The sequence below is a fragment of the Gossypium arboreum genome, chromosome 8 (assembly GCF_025698485.1).
Source record: "Gossypium arboreum isolate Shixiya-1 chromosome 8, ASM2569848v2, whole genome shotgun sequence".
Taxonomy (NCBI): Eukaryota; Viridiplantae; Streptophyta; class Magnoliopsida; order Malvales; family Malvaceae; genus Gossypium; species Gossypium arboreum.
In genome coordinates this window covers 80080014-80104868 of record NC_069077.1, presented here as the reverse complement: position 1 = coordinate 80104868, position 24855 = coordinate 80080014, and the positions used below count along the sequence as shown (strand labels likewise).

At 32.7% G+C, this 24855-nt stretch overlaps 1 long non-coding RNA gene across 1 annotated transcript; it reads left to right on the top strand.

The window, feature by feature from the left end:
• Positions 1–436: 436 nt before the first annotated feature.
• Positions 437–1744, top strand: LOC108466777 (uncharacterized). The gene is made up of 3 exons (XR_001868697.2): positions 437–563; positions 1342–1473; positions 1557–1744. It is a non-coding gene; the product is annotated as an uncharacterized LOC108466777 (long non-coding RNA).
• Positions 1745–24855: the final 23111 nt, after the last annotated feature.

The following is a 24855-nucleotide window of genomic DNA, read 5'->3' as shown; positions in this document are numbered from 1 at the left end:
AATACTATTATTTAATATTTACGAGTCAAGTATTATGATATATTGAATTTTGATTTGATAATTTTATTTAATTTGAGAATTAGTTAAGTACAAGTGGTTTGATTCTAAAGTCAAGTGATTTTGGAAAATGAGGTATCGAGACTTCATTTCCATAAACCGAGACCATAAATATTTTACTAAATATTTATGAAGTTATTATATAGGTGTATTTAATTTTGGTCGATAATTTTAATGTTTTTCTAGTTAATTAAGGAAAAAACTAAATCGTAAAAACTATAAAAGTTTATCACTATTGATTTTATATAACTAAAATACATAATTAATATTTTTTAAGGTCGAAAGTGACAATTTACCACCTTTTGAATGTGGGTGGATGGTCAATGCTTGTCATTTGTTAAATTATACTTTACTTAGTGTTAAATTATATTAAATGGTTAAGTAAAATCATAAACATCAAACAAAAAAGAGGGTAAAGACATGATCATCTTTCTTTTTCCCCTTCACCACCGATTTTCCATGGAAGAGTAAACTAAGCTTTCGGTCAAGCTTGTTCTTCAAATTTGGTAAGCATGTTTTAATTTGTTTCTTATAATTTTCATGTTTTTAAGATTGTTGCAATTAGGTCTGGTTAACTCGTATCTCTAATTTTAAAACTGTTAAAGATTTTAAAACTTGCCATTGATGAATCTTATTTTTTTTATATATAGAAGATGGTAGATTTGAAAGTTATGTAATGTTCAAGGATTATTCGATAAAGTAAATTTTGTTAATTTTGCATTTAGGGACTAAATTGTGAATATGTCAAAAGTGACATTAAATTTCTACAAAATTGGATTTTTGAGAACTGTAGGAGGGCATAATTGAAATTGGAAAGAAAAACTAAGCTCAATTGTGAAAGTTATATTTGTTTCGGTTTTAGAGACTAAAATTGAATAAAATGTACAAATTTTGAGAAATTATGTAAAATGAAATTAAAAGATTATAAGCATGAATTTGAGTATTATTATGAGATTGATATTGATATTTTAAATCTTAAATATTATTTAGATCAAGTCGTTGACTTAGACGAAAAAGGGAAAACTGCCTAATATTCCTTATTAGCTAAAGCAGTATCGTTTTGTCAAGAAAGTTCATACAATATAAATAAGTTTAATGTGTTGTTGAATTATAATTTAAATGTGTAATTTTTTTTATTGAAAGCTTGAATTTGGTTATGAACTAGTATACAAATTAAGAATAGAATCTAATTGAAATGGATTGTTACAAAAATGAAATGATTTGAGATTAAATCATGATGAAATTAGTAAAAGTCTTGTATACGAGGTCATGAGTTTTTCCTAGGTTTTGAGCTCCTACATGTGTTGCTGACTCGAGAATACAAGAATAAGTTCCAAGCTCATACATATGTTATGGACTCGAGAATACAGGAATAGGTTCCAAGCTCATGCATGTGTTGCGGACTCGAGAATACAGGTTTAGGTTCTAAGCTCTTGCATGTGTTATGGACTTGACAATACAGTAATATTAAACCCTAACCAGGCAAATGATTTGTGTAGGTTCAATCCTAAGGGGTGATCAGGCACTATTACTTTCACCTATGTATGAAGTTTTTCTATGAAGTTTCATCGAGTAATATTGTGAATAAAAAGGTGCTTGTATGCCATTGATTATTGGCTAAGTTATACGTATGAGTTGAATATAAGGTATCAGTTGGTTTGAAATGAAAATGCGAACCTTTAAGGCATATATGTGATTGAGTTCATAATCTTATAAGTTAATGTTGTTGGTGTAACACCCCATACCCGAGACCGTTGCCGGAGTCGAACACGAGGTGTTAACGGACTTAATTCATTAATTAAACAGCTCATACAATTCATTTTAAAATTTCCAGACAAGCTGGCTAACTGCATCACAGTCGCTTTAAAAATCATATCTCGAGTTACGAAACTCGAAATCCAATTCCGTAAATTTTTCCTGAAACTAGACTCATATATATATCTACTAATTTTTTTCTAGAATTTTTGGTTGGGCCAATTAGTACAGTTTATTAGTTAAAATCTCCCCTGTTTCAGGATTCAACTACTCTGACCTCAGTGTATTACGAATCAGATATCTCCCTGTACAGAGCTTCAATGACTATGCCGTTTATCTCTAATAAAACTAGACTCAATAAGGAATCTGTACATATAAAGCATGACTTCTAATTATTTTTGTAAAATTTATGGTGAATTTCCAAAGTCAGAACAGGGGATCCAGAAATCGCTCTGGCCCTATTTCACAAAAATTTAAACATCTCATAAAATATAACTCATATACCTGTTTCGCTTATTCCATATGAAAATAGACTCATCAAAATTCGATTCCATAACTTATTCATTATTTAATTCCATTTCTACTATTTTTAGTGATTTTTCAAACTCACGTCACTGCTGCTGTCTGAATCTATTTTATGGTAAATTTTACCTATTTCATGGTTTCCATGGATTAGCTAGCAATTTGACATACATAATACCAAATATGATCATGATTAGCCATTCCAATGGCTAATCATTACCAAGCATTTCTATCTCCATACCACTCAATAACCATATCATAAGACCATATATACAAAATGATTATAATGCTATACATGCCATACTCAAAATATACAAGCCATTATGTCAAGATGGTATACGGATAGTGTGAGCGTGCCTCCGACCGCTTCCGATTTCCGAGCTGGCTTGTCAACACTACAAGGAATGAAAAGGAGGAGTAAGCATAAATGCTTAGTAAGCTCACATGCAAATAGCAAGTAACATAACCATATAAGCAAACATAAAACATCATTTGCATAATCATCACCAAGACATTCATATCACCTTTTCATTTATCATCTTACCATATTGTTGTTATATCGAGTTTTCAACCCGAGGGTTAAGTACATACCTGTTCAAATTATCCATTTCACAACACTTACCAATACGTCCCTTTCATCTTGAGTATTCCTCCATTTGAGTAGAACTTTACCCGTTGAACACATCGAATATAATTCGGATACATGGAAAGTTTGCACATAAGTGCCACATATGTAGCCAAGCTACCATGTAACCCGCCCATAAGTGAACTCGGACTCAACTCAACGAGCTCGGGCGTTCGCATCCATAAGTGAACTCGGACTCAACTCAACGAGTTCGGATGCCTAGTTACATCTCACGAACTCGGACTCAACTCAACGAGTTGGACGCTCGCATCCATAAGTGAACTCGGACTCAACTCAACGAGTTCGGATGCCCAAATATCCCAGTGACATGTCACTTGTATCCTAATCCATTCCTAAGGTTCAACGGACCTTTTCCCAATCATGTGTCTCAACCATCTTCTACGGAATGCCGATCCGATACTCGGTAGTATTTCATATTTTCCAAGTATATCACATAATTTGACATATTATCAAATAATTATCACAAGTATAATATTTCATAATAATTATCATATCATTTAAAAAAACATTAAAACATTTAAAATAATAACTATGTTACCAACATTTACATATGAACTTACCTCGTATGGGAAAATGGCTATTTTTACCATTTCGTCCACAACTTGGTATTTTCCCCATTTTAGCCCAATTTCAGTTTTCCTTGCTCTATCATTTAAAATATAGTCTAATTAGGACTCACATTATTCAAATTGACCCAAAATCATATTTTGAAAAATTACAATTTTGCCCCTAAACTTTTGCATATTTACACTTTTGCCCCAAAGCTCGTAAATTAAAATTCAGCCTATTTTCTTATGTTTTATGACATGCTGATCATTTTTCCTTCTATGGCAACATCAAATTCTCACTCTAACATGTACTTATGACTATTAGGTATTTTTACCGATTAAGCCCTTTTGCTCGTTTTCACTTAAAACCGAGTAGCACAAGTTGTCTAACATAATTTAAAACCTCATATTCTATCATAAAACACCAAAATACACAAATTTCACCTATGGGTATTTTTCCAAATATAAACCCTAGGTTAAATTATTGCTAGCATAAGTTAAATCGAGCTAGGGACTCCAAAACGTAAAAATCATTAAAAACGAGGCTAGAACGGACTTACAATCGAGCTTGGAAGCCTGAAAACCCTAGCCATGGTTTCTCCTTGCTATATTCGGCCATGGGGTTGAAGATGAGCAAAATTGGCTTTTAATTTTGTATTTTAATTCATTTTACCCTAAATGACCAAAATGCCCTTACTACTAAACTTTCCAAAATTCCATCCATGTCCAATTTTGTCCATAGACTTAGAAATTGGTAAAATTACTCTTTAAGGACCTCTAATTAATAATATAATTCAATTTTATGCAAAATACTTCTAGAACACAAGTTTTGCAATTTATTCAATTTAGTCCCAAATTTCAAATTAAGCACTTTATGCATAAAATTTCTTCACGAAATTTTCACACAATCATGCAATCATATCATAGACCTTAAAATAATCATAAAATAATTATTTATATCTCGAATTTTGTGGTCATGAAACCACTATTCCGACTAGGCCCAAAATCAGGATATTACAACTCTCCTCCCCTTCAGGGATTTTCGTCCCCGAAAATCTTACCAGAAAAGTGGTCTTCACTTTTAATCTCATATTTGGTGCCGAAGAACTTGCACTTAGACTGTACCTCCAATACATCTCTTCAATTTCTCATATGATCTAAAAGCTTACAGTCTCAACTCTCAACTGTTCTTAAATTTTCAACCCTTTTCAATTTCCCATGATATCATGACATAAAACCCGGATCTCAACTTGATTTAATGGAGACCGGAATTCCAAGAAATCCGACAATTAAAGAGACCTGAAATTCCATGAATCTGATGAGTAGGAATTCATTCAATACAGATGTGATTTATAGATCTCGCCAAACATTTAACAATAGGATACATCCCATTTTCCTTTTTCCGCCATAGAAATAATTCTGATATGGCCTCAAGAATAATCCTTCTCATTTCCATCCCAATATCAACATTGACAAGGATAATTTTGATAGATCCCAATGCTCGGCTTTAACCCCTTTAACAACTCCGATTTTATGTAACATCGGATGCTCTAAACTATCACATTACCTCACTGTCTTGAAACACATCACAATTCATACAACAATACATTACTGAAAGTCAAGAAGTCATTGCTCAATGTAGACTAGTCTAGTTCAGACGCTTCGGTTACCAATATTCTCATCTATCCGAACTCTGTCAACATGTAATAAACTTTTCAGCTTTCACAAGATGGAAACCTTATCATTCATATTGACTTAAACTAATATTCAACTCTTTCTAATAAATATACACTTCTCGTTCAAACTACTTACTCTTTGATCCGTACAAAATGAAATTCTATTATCAAACTTAGGAAAAATAATCCTGACATAATTGTCACATGAAATCTTTCAAATAAATAATTTACCATACCGACTAAAACTCGCGCTTTTATCACCTATGCCTTTACTGATGTCAAATCCTTACGAAATTAGAAAAATCCCAATACTAAAATCACCACATTACCAAGATCAAATTAGAAGTATAGTCATATTTGACATGATTATCACGAGTGAAAGAACGACTTGAACATGAGTCATAATTGACAAATTATGGAACAAAGATAACAAGAAAACCGAATAAAGAAATCCAAGATAGAGAAACCGAATAAAGAAATCCAGAATAAAGAGATCCAGGATAAAGAAACCCAAGATACGATACTATGCCGTAGAATCGAAAACCAAATTCATAGAGAAAATACAGAATACCCTGATAATTCTTTAAAGAAAGAAAGTCCAAAAGAAAACATCATTTAATCCCACCGAAATCAAATATAACAAGATCAATATATCTTCCCATACATATATATCAGATGAAGCATCAAGTAGAAGAAACAGAATCATAATATCATATGAATTCTCTCATCAATTCTTATCAGACGAAATGAAATAGAATACCCGATAAAATAGAGCAATATAAATTATAAACCAGTCAGACTACCAATGCTTTCATCCAACACGAATTAGAAGACATTCCCATATAACAAGAATTTCTTCGAAGATCAATAGCCATAGAAATATTTTTGAGAACGAGTGAACACATAGAACATCTCAAAAGAGACTGCTAAATCTGTCCGGTCATAACTGTCACACTCAGATAATTCACATTTGAAATATCATTTCCCCAACTAGTTCTGCCGTCACAAATTTCATATTAAATCATTCACTAAAGAATGTCGGTTCGAATAAATTTCGATTTACACTTTTCTCGACCTTGCACTTGAGTAATTCGATTTACCAAAGAGAATTCCTTCTCTAACTGGGACAGTGCATAATTCTAATAATCTTTATATCAATCCGATACTTTCTGGCTCTGACTTTACTTATCAGCTCATTTTCAATCTCGGATCATACTTATAATTATTCTATCCTTTGAACTCTTTGGGTTCTCAACCGAAACTTATTCAATACAAATCTCATGAAATTCCATTATAAGTACCACTTTGGTAAGGGGAGGGTTGTAGGACCTCGACTCGACTTTCTTATACATACACATATGACACAACTTCCATCATCATAGTAACATCATCAAAATCATGTCATTCATTCATGTTGGCTTACACCAATTTTCCTATTGTCCCATTTAGACAATATACTTATGCATACATTCTATGTTTTCTAGACAGCTTTACTTATCCATTCAATTAATTAAATTAATTCATGCTCATGACATTATATAAGGCCAAACAAACATAGATATTTGCATCACAATCACAACTTTCATTTCGTGCATCATCATGTACATATCATTACAATCATACAATTCAGTCCAACAATTTAACATAGATAAGTTCATTTCATTATAATCCTTTATCTCATAAAAAAAATTGTATATCATTAACATTCATCAACATTCAACGTCCAATCAAGACAAGGACATTTTCATTCAGATTATGATATTATGACCTTTGTTCATACCTCTACTACTTTTTATTTATTCCGTTCATCTTATCAAGTAAGCCACATACACTACATCGTATGAGCATTAAGCAAATATGGATATTTATCACAACATGAACTTTCATCTCACATATTATCACATATGTATCATAAACTTTTATTCATACTTTTCTGAACTGAGACTTATCATAATCATAATTTTACTCAAATAGCTTCACATAACATTGAACATGGTCGGCACAGCTCGGTTGGAGAGTACCCTGTCTAAATAAGACGGTACTTATACGCGTCGGAAGACATCACACTATCACAGATCAGTGGCATGTATAGCTAAACTTTTACACATGCTAGGTTAGTCCGAGAACCGACTAAACCTGCTCGATACCACTAAATGTAACACCCGTGCACCGAGACCGTTGTCGAGTCGAACACGAGGTATTAACGGACTTAATTCATTAATTAAACAGCTCATACAATTCATTTTAAAATTTCCAGACAAGCTGGCTAACTGCATCACAGTCGCTTTAAAAATCATATCTCGAGTTACGAAACTCGAAATCCAATTCCGTAAATTTTTCCTGAAACTAGACTCATATATATATCTACTAATTTTTTCTAGAATTTTGGTTGGGCCAATTAGTACAGTTTATTAGTTAAAATCTCCCCTGTTTCAGGATTCAACTACTCTGACCTCAGTGTATTACGAATCAGATATCTCCCTGTACAGAGCTTCAATGACTATGCCGTTTATCTCTAATAAAACTAGACTCAATAAGGAATCTGTACATATAAAGCATGACTTCTAATTATTTTTGTAAAATTTATGGTGAATTTCCAAAGTCAGAACAGGGGATCCAGAAATCGCTCTGGCCCTGTTTCACAAAAATTTAAACATCTCATAAAATATAACTCATATACCTGTTTCGCTTATTCCATATGAAAATAGACTCATCAAAATTCGATTCCATAACTTATTCATTATTTAATTCCATTTCTACTATTTTTAGTGATTTTTCAAACTCACGTCACTGCTGCTGTCTGAATCTATTTTATGGTAAATTTTACCTATTTCATGGTTTCCATGGATTAGCTAGCAATTTGACATACATAATACCAAATATGATCATGATTAGCCATTCCAATGGCTAATCATTACCAAGCATTTCTATCTCCATACCACTCAATAACCATATCATAAGACCATATATACAAAATGATTATAATGCTATACATGCCATACTCAAAATATACAAGCCATTATGTCAAGATGGTATACGGATAGTGTGGCGTGCCTCCGACCGCTTCCGATTTCCGAGCTGGCTTGTCAACACTACAAGGAATGAAAAGGAGGAGTAAGCATAAATGCTTAGTAAGCTCACATGCAAATAGCAAGTAACATAACCATATAAGCAAACATAAAACATCATTTGCATAATCATCACCAAGACATTCATATCACCTTTTCATTTATCATCTTACCATATTGTTGTTATATCGAGTTTTCAACCCGAGGGTTAAGTACATACCTGTTCAAATTATCCATTTCACAACACTTACCAATACGTCCCTTTCATCTTGAGTATTCCTCCATTTGAGTAGAACTTTACCCGTTGAACACATGGAATATAATTCGGATACATGGAAAGTTTGCACATAAGTGCCACATATGTAGCCAAGCTACCATGTAACCCGCCCATAAGTGAACTCGGACTCAACTCAACGAGCTCGGGCGTTCGCATCCATAAGTGAACTCGGACTCAACTCAACGAGTTCGGATGCCTAGTTACATCTCACGAACTCGGACTCAACTCAACGAGTTGGACGCTCGCATCCATAAGTGAACTCGGACTCAACTCAACGAGTTCGGATGCCCAAATATCCCAGTGACATGTCACTTGTATCCTAATCCATTCCTAAGGTTCAACGGGACCTTTTTCCCAATCATGTGTCTCAACCATCTTCTACGGAATGCCGATACCGATACTCGGTAGTATTTCATATTTTCCAAGTATATCACATAATTTGACATATTATCAAATAATTATCACAAGTATAATATTTCATAATAATTATCATATCATTTAAAAAAAACATTAAAACATTTAAAATAATAACTATGTTACCAACATTTACATATGAACTTACCTCGTATGGGAAAATGGCTATTTTTACCATTTCGTCCACAACTTGGTATTTTCCCCATTTTAGCCCGAATTTCAGTTTTCCTTGCTCTATCATTTAAAATATAGTCTAATTAGGACTCACATTATTCAAATTGACCCAAAATCATATTTTTGAAAAATTACAATTTTGCCCCTAAACTTTTGCATATTTACACTTTTGCCCCAAAGCTCGTAAATTAAAATTCAGCCTATTTTCTTATGTTTTATGACATGCTGATCATTTTTCCTTCTATGGCAACATCAAATTCTCACTCTAACATGTACTTATGACTATTAGGTATTTTTACCGATTAAGCCTTTTGCTCGTTTTCACTTAAAACCGAGTAGCACAAGTTGTCTAACATAATTTAAAACCTCATATTCTATCATAAAACACCAAAATACACAAATTTCACCTATGGGTATTTTTCCAAATATAAACCCTAGGTTAAATTATTGCTAGCATAAGTTAAATCGAGCTACCGGGACTCCAAAAACGTAAAAATCATTAAAAACGAGGCTAGAACGGACTTACAATCGAGCTTGGAAGCCTGAAAAACCCTAGCCATGGTTTCTCCTTGCTATATTCGGCCATGGGGTTGAAGATGAGCAAAATTGGCTTTTAATTTTGTATTTTAATTCATTTTACCCCTAAATGACCAAAATGCCCTTACTACTAAACTTTCCAAAAATTCCATCCATGTCCAATTTTTGTCCATAGACTTAGAAATTGGTAAAATTACTCTTTAAGGACCTCTAATTAATAATATAATTCAATTTTATGCAAAATACTTCTAGAACACAAGTTTTGCAATTTATTCAATTTAGTCCCAAATTTCAAATTAAGCACTTTATGCATAAAATTTCTTCACGAAATTTTCACACAATCATGCAATCATATCATAGACCTTAAAATAATCATAAAATAATTATTTATATCTCGAATTTTGTGGTCATGAAACCACTATTCCGACTAGGCCCAAAATCAGGATATTACAACTCTCCTCCCTTGAGGATTTTCGTCCCGAAAATCTTACCGGAAAAGTGGTCTTCACTTTTAATCTCATATTTGGTGTCAAGAACTTGCACTTAGACTGTACCTCCAATACATCTCTTCAATTTCTCATATGATCTAAAAGCTTACAGTCTCAACTCTCAACTGTTCTTAAATTTTCAACCCTTTTCAATTTCCCATGATATCATGACATAAAACCCGGATCTCAACTTGATTTAATGGAGACCGGAATTCCAAGAAATCCGACAATTAAAGAGACCGAAATTCCATGAATCGATGAGTAGGAATTCATTCAATACAGATGTGATTTATAGATCTCGCCAAACATTTAACAATAGGATACATCCCATTTTCCTTTTTCCGCCATAGAAATAATTCGATATGGCCTCAAGAATAATCCTTCTCATTTCCATCCCAATATCAACATTGACAAGGATAATTTTGATAGATCCCAATGCTCGGCTTTAACCCTTTAACAACTCCGATTTTATGTAACATCGGATGCTCTAAACTATCACATTACCTCACTGTCTTGAAACACATCACAATTCATACAACAATACATTACTGAAAGTCAAGAAGTCATTGCTCAATGTAGACTAGTCTAGTTCAGACGCTTCGGTTACCAATATTCTCATCTATCCGAACTCTGTCAACATGTAATAAACTTTTCAGCTTTCACAAGATGGAAACCTTATCATTCATATTGACTTAAACTAATATTCAACTCTTTCTAATAAATATACACTTCTCGTTCAAACTACTTACTCTTTGATCCGTACAAAATGAAATTCTATTATCAAACTTAGGAAAATAATCCCGACATAATTGTCACATGAAATCTTTCAAATAAATAATTTACCATACCGACTAAAACTCGCGCTTTTATCACCTATGCCTTTCTCGATGTCAAATCCTTACACGAAATTAGAAAAATCCCAATACTAAAATCACCACATTACCAAGATCAAATTAGAAGTATAGTCATATTTGACATGATTATCACGAGTGAAGAACGACTTGAACATGAGTCATAATTGACAAATTATGGAACAAAGATAACAAGAAAACCGAATAAAGAAATCCAAGATAGAGAAACCCGAATAAAGAAATCCGAATAAAGAGATCCGGGATAAAGAAACCCAAGATACGATACTATGCCGTAGAATCGAAAACCAAATTCATAGAGAAAATACGAGAATACCACGATAATTCTTTAAAGAAAGAAAGTCCAAAAGAAAACATCATTTAATCCCACTGAAATCAAATATAACAAGATCAATATATCTTCCCATACATATATATCGATGAAGCATCAAGTAGAAGAAAGCAGAATCATAATATCATATGAATTCTCTCATCAATTCTTATCGACGAAATGAAATAGAATACCCGATAAAATAGAGCAATATAAATTATAAACCAATCAGGACTACCAATGCTTTCATCCAACACCGAATTAGAAGACATTCCCATATAACAAGAATTTCTTCGAAGATCAATAGCCATAGAAATATTTTCGAGAACGAGTGAACACATAGAACATCTCAAAAGAGATCGCTAAATCTGTCCGGTCATAAGCTGTCACACTCGGATAATTCACATTTGAAATATCATTTCCCCAACTAGTTCTGCCGTCACAAATTTCATATTAAATCATTCACTAAAGAATGTCATTCGAATAAATTTCGATTTACACTTTTCTCGACCTTGCACTTGAGTAATTCGATTTACCAAAGAGAATTCCTTCTCTAATCGGGACAAAGTGCATAATTCTAATAATCTTTATATCAATCCGATACTTTCTCGGCTCGACTTTACTTATCAGCTCATTTTCAATCTCGGATCATACTTATAATTATTCTATCACCGAACTCTTTGGGTTCTCAACCGAAACTTATTCAATACAAATCTCATGAAATTCCATTATAAGTACCACTTTGGTAAGGGGAGGGTTGTAGGACCTCGACTCGACTTTCTTATACATACACATATGACACAACTTCCATCATCATAGTAACATCATCAAAATCATGTCATTCATTCATGTTGGCTTACACCAATTTTCCTATTGTCCCATTTAGACAATATACTTATGCATACATTCTATGTTTTCTAGACAGCTTTACTTATCCATTCAATTAATTAAATTAATTCATGCTCATGACATTATATAAGGCCAAACAAACATAGATATTTGCATCACAATCACAACTTTCATTTCGTGCATCATCATGTACATATCATTACAATCATACAATTCAGTCCAACAATTTAACATAGATAAGTTCATTTCATTATAATCCTTTATCTCATAAAAAAATTGTATATCATTAACATTCATCAACATTCAACGTCCAATCAAGACAAGGACATTTTCATTCGTATTATGATATTATGACCTTTGTTCATACCTCTACTACTTTTTATTTATTCCGTTCATCTTATCAAGTAAGCCACATACACTACATCGTATGAGCATTAAGCAAATATGGATATTTATCACAACATGAACTTTCATCTCACATATTATCACATATGTATCATAAACTTTTATTCATACTTTTCTGAACTGAGACTTATCATAATCATAATTTTACTCAAATAGCTTCACATAACATTGAACATGGTCGGCACAGCTCGGTTGGAGAGTACCTGTCTAAATAAGACGGTACTTATACGCGTCGGAAGACATCACACTATCACGCATCGCTGGCATGTATAGCTAAACTTTTACACATGCTAGGTTAGTCCGAGAACCGACTAAACCTGCTCGATACCACTAAATGTAACACCCTGCACCGAGACCGTTGCGGAGTCGAACACGAGGTATTAACGGACTTAATTCATTAATTAAACAGCTCATACAATTCATTTTAAAATTTCCAGACAAGCTGGCTAACTGCATCACAGTCGCTTTAAAATCATATCTCGAGTTACGAAACTCGAAATCCAATTCCGTAAATTTTTCCTGAAACTAGACTCATATATATATCTACTAATTTTTTCTAGAATTTTGGTTGGGCCAATTAGTACAGTTTATTAGTTAAAATCTCCCTGTTTCAGGATTCAACTACTCTGACCTCAGTGTATTACGAATCAGATATCTCCTGTACAGAGCTTCAATGACTATGCCGTTTATCTCTAATAAAACTAGACTCAATAAGGAATCTGTACATATAAAGCATGACTTCTAATTATTTTTGTAAAATTTATGGTGAATTTCCAAAGTCAGAACAGGGATCCAGAAATCGCTCTGGCCCTGTTTCACAAAAATTTAAACATCTCATAAAATATAACTCATATACCTGTTTCGCTTATTCCATATGAAAATAGACTCATCAAAATTCGATTCCATAACTTATTCATTATTTAATTCCATTTCTACTATTTTTAGTGATTTTTCAAACTCACGTCACTGCTGCTGTCTGAATCTATTTTATGGTAAATTTTACCTATTTCATGGTTTCCATGGATTAGCTAGCAATTTGACATACATAATACCAAATATGATCATGATTAGCCATTCCAATGGCTAATCATTACCAAGCATTTCTATCTCCATACCACTCAATAACCATATCATAAGACCATATATACAAAATGATTATAATGCTATACATGCCATACTCAAAATATACAAGCCATTATGTCAAGATGGTATACGGATAGTGTGAGCGTGCCTCCGACCGCTTCCGATTTCCGAGCTGGCTTGTCAACACTACAAGGAATGAAAAGGAGGAGTAAGCATAAATGCTTAGTAAGCTCACATGCAAATAGCAAGTAACATAACCATATAAGCAAACATAAAACATCATTTGCATAATCATCACCAAGACATTCATATCACCTTTTCATTTATCATCTTACCATATTGTTGTTATATCGAGTTTTCAACCCGAGGGTTAAGTACATACCTGTTCAAATTATCCATTTCACAACACTTACCAATACGTCCCTTTCATCTTGAGTATTCCTCCATTTGAGTAGAACTTTACCCGTTGAACACATCGGAATATAATTCGGATACATGGAAAGTTTGCACATAAGTGCCACATATGTAGCAAGCTACCATGTAACCCGCCCATAAGTGAACTCGGACTCAACTCAACGAGCTCGGCGTTCGCATCCATAAGTGAACTCGGACTCAACTCAACGAGTTCGGATGCCTAGTTACATCTCACGAACTCGGACTCAACTCAACGAGTTCGGACGCTCGCATCCATAAGTGAACTCGGACTCAACTCAACGAGTTCGGATGCCCAAATATCCCAAATGACATGTCACTTGTATCCTAATCCATTCCTAAGGTTCAACGGACCTTTTTCCCAATCATGTGTCTCAACCATCTTCTACGGAATGCCGATACCGATACTCGGTAGTATTTCATATTTTCCAAGTATATCACATAATTTGACATATTATCAAATAATTATCACAAGTATAATATTTCATAATAATTATCATATCATTTAAAAAAACATTAAAACATTTAAAATAATAACTATGTTACCAACATTTACATATGAACTTACCTCGTATGGGAAAATGGCTATTTTACCATTTCGTCCACAACTTGGTATTTTCCCCATTTTAGCCCAATTTCAGTTTTCCTTGCTCTATCATTTAAAATATAGTCTAATTAGGACTCACATTATTCAAATTGACCCAAAATCATATTTTTGAAAAATTACAATTTTGCCCTAAACTTTTGCATATTTACACTTTTGCCCCAAAGCTCGTAAATTAAAATTCAGCCTATTTTCTTATGTTTTATGACATGCTGATCATTTTTCCTTCTATGGCAACATCAAATTCTCACTCTAACATGTACTTATGACTATTAGGTATTTTTACCGATTAAGCCCTTTTGCTCGTTTTCACTTAAAACCGAGTAGCACAAGTTGTCTAACATAATTTAAAACCTCATATTCTATCATAAAACACCAAAATACACAAATTTCACCTATGGGTATTTTTCCAAATATAAACCCTAGGTTAAATTATTGCTAGCATAAGTTAAATCGAGCTAGGGACTCCAAAAACGTAAAAATCATTAAAACGAGGCTAGAACGGACTTACAATCGAGCTTGGAAGCCTGAAAACCCTAGCCATGGTTTCTCCTTGCTATATTCGGCCATGGGGTTGAAGATGAGCAAAATTGGCTTTTAATTTTGTATTTTAATTCATTTTACCCTAAATGACCAAAATGCCCTTACTACTAAACTTTCCAAAATTCCATCCATGTCCAATTTTTGTCCATAGACTTAGAAATTGGTAAAATTACTCTTTAAGGACCTCTAATTAATAATATAATTCAATTTTATGCAAAATACTTCTAGAACACAAGTTTTGCAATTTATTCAATTTAGTCCCAAATTTCAAATTAAGCACTTTATGCATAAAATTTCTTCACGAAATTTTCACACAATCATGCAATCATATCATAGACCTTAAAATAATCATAAAATAATTATTTATATCTCGAATTTTGTGGTTATGAAACCACTATTCCGACTAGGCCCAAAATCAGGATATTACAGTTGGAATCTTGATAGGTATATTTGTATTATATAATGGATGTTTACGATAAGAGTATATGTTGCAAATTGAATGATTCATGTAAGCAAGGTGATAAATTAGAAAATGAATTCATGATATGTATTGGGCAGAGCTTGGAAATTTACCATTTGAAGCTACATATATATGTGTGTGTGGATTTGGCTTAAAACCTTATGTATTTGATGTTATTTTGAATGTCGTCATAGGTAAGATTGGTTTACATTTAATCATATTTTTCGTAAGTGGTTAAGGTAAGCTAAATTTTTTATATCGTATGAGCTTACTAATTATTTTAAATACTTACTCATGTTATTACTTTTCTATAGATTTTGGATGTCCGGAATGTGTCGATCGGATTAGTGAGAAGTATACACCTTTTGTCTCCCGATTTGGTAGACTTTTGATGTTTCAAGCTTGGTTATTTGTGGCATGTACTTAGGAGAGTTAAATTTTGAAATGTAAAGTTTGTGTGTGTTTTGGCATGGTTTAGTTTGGACGCATATAAATAAATGAATGTATGCATATGATTTAGATGGTGGCATGAAATGACAAAGTTTGAATGATGTCATGCATGGGAATTAGTAAGTGCTAGTGTTTTTGGCATTGTTGAGTTTGAATATATAAGCATATGCAAATAGTAGTTAAGTAAATCCTAAAGGGTATTGACAAATGTGAAAGGAAACCTCAAATTGTGATATGTATGTGACCTAGCTTGTGGTATAAAATGGTTGAGTGTTTTGGGTATAAAATAATTAAAGCTTTAGTATGAATTGTATTTGATTTCAGTTTATTGAATTGTGGTATCAATGAGGGCATATTGGTTATACGTTTAAATGATTATGTGAATTGATGTTTTGGCTTGAAATGTATTAGTTTTGGTGTTGATTTGAATGGCATAAATTGGCATTATACGTCACTTGGCTTGGATGGTATAAAACTTGCACAAATAGGTCAATTATGTTGCACTGGGGCTACCACACGACTATATGTCACACATGGTTGGATCACACAGCCATGTGTTCAACATGTTCAAGGTGGTTTTTGTTTCACACTGTCACAATGAGTTACACAGCTTAGCAACATGACCGTATGACCCTGAATTTACACGACATCAGTTTGTTACACTGGTAGGGGACACGGCTGTGTGATAGCCCCACAAGGCCTCAGCCTTGTCACATGGTCTGACCACACGGTTATGTGACCATTATTTTAATTTTTTACCTATTATTTTGTGAATGTTTCAGATTGGTCCCGAACTTGTTTGAGAGCTTTCGTAAGCTCAATTGAGACTTAGTTTTGATTGTAATACATGTTTAACATAAACTTAACTTGTATACGTTGCTTTATTGAATGATATTGATTAAATTGCTTATGAATATTGTAGGTTATTGTGGTAACATTATGTAGCTCAGGTCTAGCGACTGGATCGAGTATAGGGTGTTACACACTTGTCAACCCCTAGCCCTGTTTATGGAGTCTAGAAACTCCATTGGCACTATACTAAATATGATTCTGAAATATTTTATAATATATAAATGATATAAAATTTAAATAATTCAAATTTTAAAACTATAAAATTTACAATATGAATATGGATATAATTTCCATATTTGTTTCAATAAAAAAACCTACTTGGTCCCTCTCAATTTCAATATTGAACAAATTAATCCATTTAAAAACCTAAAGCAATTTAATCTCTATCTATTTCAATATTGAGCATTTAAAGACAATTAATCACAATGTTAATGTTTTCTAGTAATTTTACATAATTTTATTTGTTAAGATAACAAATTTAACTTTTAACGTTTAAACATTTCATCAATTTGATTCTAACTCTAATAAGTTTAATAAATTTAATCCTCAACATTTACATTTTTATCAATTTCATCCTAATTCAAAAAAAATGTATAAAAGTCTAAGAAGATAAAAATATTATATAAAAAATTAAACTTCAAATATATATAAATTTAATATCAATTTTACCTAATTCTAAAAAAATTTGCGAAACACGTCTAAAAAGTTCAAAATAATATATAAAAAGAATTTAAAATTCAAAAACATTTAAAAAGATTTTGAATATATTCCATATTGCATAAATTTTGTTCTTCAAATTTTCTCCATTGTCTTAATAATGTTTCACCCTTTTAATATTTTCATTTCAGTATATCTAAATAAGACGTAAAATGTAAATTTTTTCATGACAATAAACATTTACACATTTATTTAATTTGATCTTTACTCTTTATTAGAGGTGCTCATGAGCCAGATTGAGTTCGGATCGAGCCTGAACATGATGTTAATATATTTATACTTTTTCAAGTCCGGCACGGCCCAAAATATAGACTTAAAATTTTGCCCAAGCTCTCCCATATTTGCAAAAGACTAACCCAAACCCATTTTAGACTCACCCATATTGTTTTTTAATTTTTTATATTATTTTAATTTAATTTTAATATTTTAATAGTTTTTATTTATTGAACTTTTCTATATAATCATCTTAATATTATTTTGATGTTTACATAATAGGAATATTATATATTTAGTATAAGTTTATTTTTTAATGTGTTATAAATTACATCTTGTATAAAAATAACATAATATAAAGTATTATAAATTTAAAAACAGGTTGGGCTTGGCCGGGACCAGACCTTGAATGTTTAAGCCCAAACTCAACCCATATTTTAAGCGGGCCCAATTTTTTACCCAAGTCCATTTTTCAAGCTTAATATTTCTGTCCAACCCCTCCCAAATTTCAAGCTGGCCTTCAAGCTTGAGCGGGTAGCTCGATCCATGAACATGTTTACTGTAACACCCCTTACCCGTATCCAAGGCCGGAACAGGGTATGAGGCATTACCAGACTCAACCATACACATAGACAAAAACCGGGCCATAAAATTTCATTTAATTCAAAACTTTTCAAACACATGCATAGATTCATATTTAAAGACATATAATATGGCATAAATGAGCACTTACACATCCATAATCATGCAATAACAAACAAAGCTAACTATATCATCACATCAAAACATAGGACATGGCATGATTAATTAAACTTACAAACCATAATGGATAAGGACCACATCTCATGATCATATACGATAACTCAATGCAAACTGATACGTATGGTCAAAGTCATAATAATAAAACATATCACAAACCAACTTCCTATACATGCCACTCACTTGATATTTCTAATATTTGAATTAATTCTCCCAAAAATGATAGCTTGATAGTGTGATTTTGCCTCCAAGGATCTCCAACCCTGAGCTGACCTGCCAAAACTGAAGAAGTAGAGAGGGGGGATAAGCTTTACGCTTAGTAAGTTCATATGAAGTTAATAAGCAATGACCCACATGTTTTTTTTTTAAGGTAAAACATCATAATTGTACAATTTACTCTTGTTCAGGTTAAGCTGTTTTACAGAGTTATAGTTACTAATTCATTTATATCTGGAGCTACGAGACTCCAAATTAAGTTTAGTTAATTTTCCTTGAAACTAGACTCATATATCTTTCTCCCATAAAATTTCTAGAATCTTTGGTTTAGCCAATTAGTACAGTTTATTCATTAAAATTTTCCCTGTTTTGCTGTCCAACAGTTCTGACCTCTCTTCACTAAAAATTATTTTTCTCATAGTAAAGAATTCGGATAATGCTCTCATCTATCTTTCTAGAGAATAGACTCATTAAGGATTTTAATAATATAAATTACAACCCATAATTATTTTTATATAATTTTTAATAATTTTCTCAAATCGAAACAGGGGATCACGAAGTCATTCAGACTGTCTCACAACAATTTAAATATCTCATAGTATAAATTTCTATTGCATATACTATTTCTTCTATGTGAAACTAGACTCATTGGGATTTAACCTCATATTCCCTAATTCAATTTCCAAAATTTATGGTGAATTTCCAAAGTTGCACCACTGCAATAACCCAAAACTGCCAAGGCTAAATTTACTCATTCATTACTATTATTCACCAAATCCATACAATATCATTTCATTCATAATTGTAAGAACACATAATTATGCTTCATAAGCATAAATCCATAATCTCAATGTCATCAAGTATCAAGGACTTATTCCAAATCATGTCATTTTCATAATATTCACCAAATACAATATACATCATAGATCACCACATGTCAAGACATCACACATAAGTTTAGTGTACATACCTGTACAACTTGTAACATAACTCAAAGACATACTCACCAATGGCTTATCTCATTGGGATCATCAATGAATACTTTTCCAAATTACCCGTTGAACACTTGGAATATAATCGGATACACGGAATGCATGCACATAAGTGCCATGCCCACAGCTAGACAAACTCAATAGCCTGCGGAATATATGTGTAGCCAAGCTACCATGTAACCCACCCATAAGTGAACTCTGACTCAACTTAACGAGCTTGGGTGTTGCATCCATAAGTGAACTCGAACTCAACTCAACGAGTTCGGATGCCTAGTTACATCTCACGAACTCGGACTCAACTCAATGAGTTTGGAACTCAAATATTCTAGTGACATGTCACTTGTATCCTAATCTATTCCTAAGGTTCAAACAGGATTTTCCTCGATCACACATCTTTGTCTTCTTCCACGGAATGTTGGAACTGATACTTGGTAGCATTTCATATTTATCAAGTAGCTCACATAAGTTGCATATTACTCAATAATAACCACAAAGCATAATATTTCATGATAATAATCATCATATCATATAAATAACATTAAATTACCTAAAATGACAATTATATTACTACATTTACACCTGAACTTACATCTCATTTAATATCAAGGCAATAACATTAAATTACACATTGCATTATTAAAAATCATATGAACTTACCTCGTATGCGAAAATGGCCATTTTTACCATTTTGTCCACAACTTGATATTTTCCGATTTTAGCTTGAATTTCGATTTTTCCTTGATCTATCATTTCAAATATAGCCTAATTAGGACTCACATTATTCAAATTAACCCAAAACATTTTTTGGAAAAATTACAATTTTGCCCCTAAACTTTGTCAAAATTACATTTTTGTCCTAGGCTCGTAAATTAAACTTCATCCTATTTCCTTATGTTTTATGACATGCTGGTCATTTTTCCCTTCTATAGCAACCTCAAATTTGCACTCTAACATGTACTTATGAACATGAGGTATTTTTACCAATTATGTCGTTTTACTCATTTTCACGTAAAATCGCTTAGTAAAAGTTGTTTAACACAATTTCAAGCTTCATATTCTACCATAAAACATCAAAATAAACACATTTCACCTATGGGTATTTTTCTAAATATAAACCCTAGGTTAAATTATTGCTAGAGTAAGCTTAACTAAGTTACCGGGATTTCAAAAATGTAAAGAACTTTAAAAACGGGGCTAGGGAGCACTTACAATCGAGCTTGGGAGTTTGAAAAAACCTTAACCATGGCTTCTACTGGTAGAAACGGTTGAATGAAGAAGATGATAGCTAATTTGGCTTATTTCCCTTGTTAATTCTTTTAATTATTAGTTTACAAAATACCCCTAAATTAAAAATATTTTATTACACCCATTTCATGTCTATTTTTGTCCAGAAAGTAACAAATGGTCTTATTACCATTTAAGGACCCTCAATTTAAAATTTCATAGCAATTGATACCTCTAGTATGTAGAACTCAACTTTTGCACTTTTTATGATTTAGTCCTTTTGACTAAATCAAGTGCCCGAACGTCAAAATTTTCGAACGAAATTTTCATGAAATTATTCCGTGAAATCGTAGACCATAAAAATATAATAAATAAATAAAATTTTCATCGTCGGATTTGTGGTCTCGAAACCACTATTCCGACTAGGCCCAAAATCAGGGTGTTACATCTATTCTTTATTTATAAAAAAATAATTTTTATCCTTTCATTATATTATTTTATCATATATTACATAAAAATCTCTCCCAAAGTCATTATCGGATCATAATCCGGTGGTCTTATTTGAAGAAGCAACCAACTAGGGGCCCTAGTCATTTAAGTTTTTTAACCATTTGTTAAAGAAGAGCGATTTGATAAGGTGTTTGAAGAAGCTTGCGTCCGTTTGGAGAGTGGCCAATCTCAGAGGAATGTGGGCGGGAAACTTAGAAAAGTCAAGCTTGCTATTAAAGTCTCATGCATTAGTAAAAAGCAAAGCATAGGAAAATCGATTAGACAATTTGAGTTGGAGGTTGGCGAATTAGAAGGAAAATTTCAACATGGAATACATGATGAGCAAACTGTGTTATCATTAAATTCCTAAAGATCCTATTTATGCAGTATGTATCGAAAAAAGGATAGTGAATAGTTTCAGAAGTCGAGATTAAAATGGTTCCATTTGGGAGATCAAAATACAAGATGTTTTCAATTGACCGCATCTAACAAGAGGAGGAAAAATCTCTTTACTCACCTCCATATGAACGGCGTCTTGGTGAACAAGCCAACAGAAGCTGTAAAGAAACATTTCGCTGCCAGTTATAATAAAAAAAAAGTCTTTTCAGTCATTTACTTGGACTGTTGCTTTAGGACTCTTGGAGAGCATAGTGCAGCTTCTTTAGAGGTGCCTTTTGTTGATGAAACGTTAAATCTGATTTTAATGGGTTTAATTTAGAAGTTTTTTTTTTAGGAGAATGAAAGGTCAAGAGTCATTAGTTTATGCCTATTATTATATTTTAATATTTTCAGTTTTTTTAAGGGTAATAGTCTATAAATAGTTTGTAAGCATTTGATATAAGATAGTGAAAGAAAAAAGTAGGAAAGTTTAGAAGTTAAAAACAAAAGTGTTTTTTTTTTTTTGGTTCTGTCTTAAGCAATTTTTCAATTTGGTATCTGAGCCATGGAGAGTGTGACTAGTAATTTACTGTTGCCTTGACTAACAAAGGTGAACTACGAGAATTGGAGCATCCAAATGAAAGCTCTTCTCGGGTCTTAAGATGGTTGGGAGGTGGTCCAAGAAGGTTTTGTAGAATTGACAACTACAGCAGGATATACGGCGGCTCAAAACAAGATGTTGAAAGAGATGCGATTGAAAGATAAGGTGGCATTGTACATGTTATTCTGAGCTATTGACGAGTCGGGCTTTGAGAAGATTGCAAGTGCAACAACTTCAAAAGAAGCGTGGGACATTTTGGCGAAGGTGTACAAAGGAGCCAACCGGGTTAAACATGTGACACCCCTAATGTGACCCTAGTCGGAAAGTGGTTTCGGGACCACAAAACCGAGTCACAGAAATAATTAGATGTTATATTCTGTGCTTATTGTATGTGGAATTTGTATGTGTGAATATTTCGTGCCTTGATTTTATCAATTAGGTGCTAATTTATAAGAAAGGACCCATGTGATAGGACTTGAAAATGTGATAGGTGAAATTTAAAGTGGCCAAATAATGCATGAGTTATTGACATGAGGGACTTGCATGTCAAATGGACCACTTTTAATTTAGTGGCCGGCCATAATGATGGTTGATAGATATTATATGCATTTTATTTTAGCATGATAATAGTTAATGGCTTTATAGTATGGAAGAAAGAATAATTAAAAGAATGGAAGAGTGATAGAAACAAGGTATGTTCATCCTTCTTTTCCCCATTGCCGTACCTAAAGAGAAGAAATTGAAGTTAAGGCATTTGGTCACCTTTAAGGAAATAAAGGTAAGAGTGTGTTCATCTTCCTTACCTTCTTGCACAGCCGAAACAAAAAGGAAAGAGGAAGGAACTTGTCTAGGGCATTCGGCTATCTTGGAGGTTAAATAAGCTTAAGCGCAAAGAGGATCAAAGTCGGATAGGGGAAAAGAGAAAGTAAACGAATAGCCGTGGGTACGTCGACCACTTTCGAGGTAAGTTTTAAGTGATTAAACGTTGAGTAAATTCAATCATAATAGAACATAATGGGTTGATTTAATAAGATATGGTGTGGCCATGATATGTTTTAAACTCAAATGGTAAGTTCATAAGTGTTTGGACTTGGAAATTTAAGAGCAAATTGTAATAATTTGCTTAGGACAAGAAAGATAACATGATTTTAGAAAATCACCATAAATTATTGGCGTGGAATTATAGGCTGAATAAAATATGTAATCAAAGCTTAATTAGTCTAGTTTCTTATAAAAGAGGCTGTGTGAGCAAAGAAATTTCCTATATATTTAAAGTTGTGTGAGACGGTGTCAGAATGACTCCAAAATCCCGTGTTCTATTTTTATAAAATCATTATAATTTGTACAAAAACGGTTATAAGACAAAATTTATATGCTTAGACTCCTTAATGAGTCTAGTTTCAAATGAAATCAAATAGAACACATTTTGAATTTTTTACAATGAGAAATTTGATTCGTAGTGAAGAGTGGTCAGATTAGTCAAACAGTGAAACATGGGAAACTTTAAGAAAAATCTGGTGTTGATTGACCAAACCTAAAATTCTGAAAATTTTAGGTATGGAAGATATATGAGTCTATATTCAGGGAAAATTAACGGCAATTGATTTGGAGTTTTGTAGCTCCAGTTATAAATAATTTAGTGACTATTGCTCAGGAAAAACAGATTGTAGTGAATGTGTGATTTTGTTGTAAACATTAATGAAACTGTTTGAGTTGCTTATAAGCCATTGTTGAAATTGATGTACAAGGTAAATATATATATGTGTGGTAAAGCCGAATGGCTAATATGAGACATGTATGAGATATGTATATGTGGTAAAGCCAAATGGCTAATATGAAATATGTATGAGGGATGTATATTTGGTAAAGCCGAATGGCTATTGTGCAATACGTAGGAGATGTGTATATTGTGGCCGAATGATCAAATGTGAAAGGTGTGTATTATTAGATAATTGATGAGGCAAATGAATTACAAATATAACATCGATGTGAATGTTGTAACATGTGATTAAATGTACATGAAACTTGAAATATATTCGGTAAGACCCGATGACTACGTGTGGAGATTACGTCCGGGTAAGACCCGATGACCACGTGTGGAGATTTTATCCGGTTAAAACCCCCGCAGGCTTTATGCGAGAATATTATCCTGATTAATGTTCGTAGGCTTCGTGCTCGTACTATATCCGAGCTTTAAAGACCCGACGGCTAAATGCTAGGATTCAAGTAAGACTTTGATATTGAGTA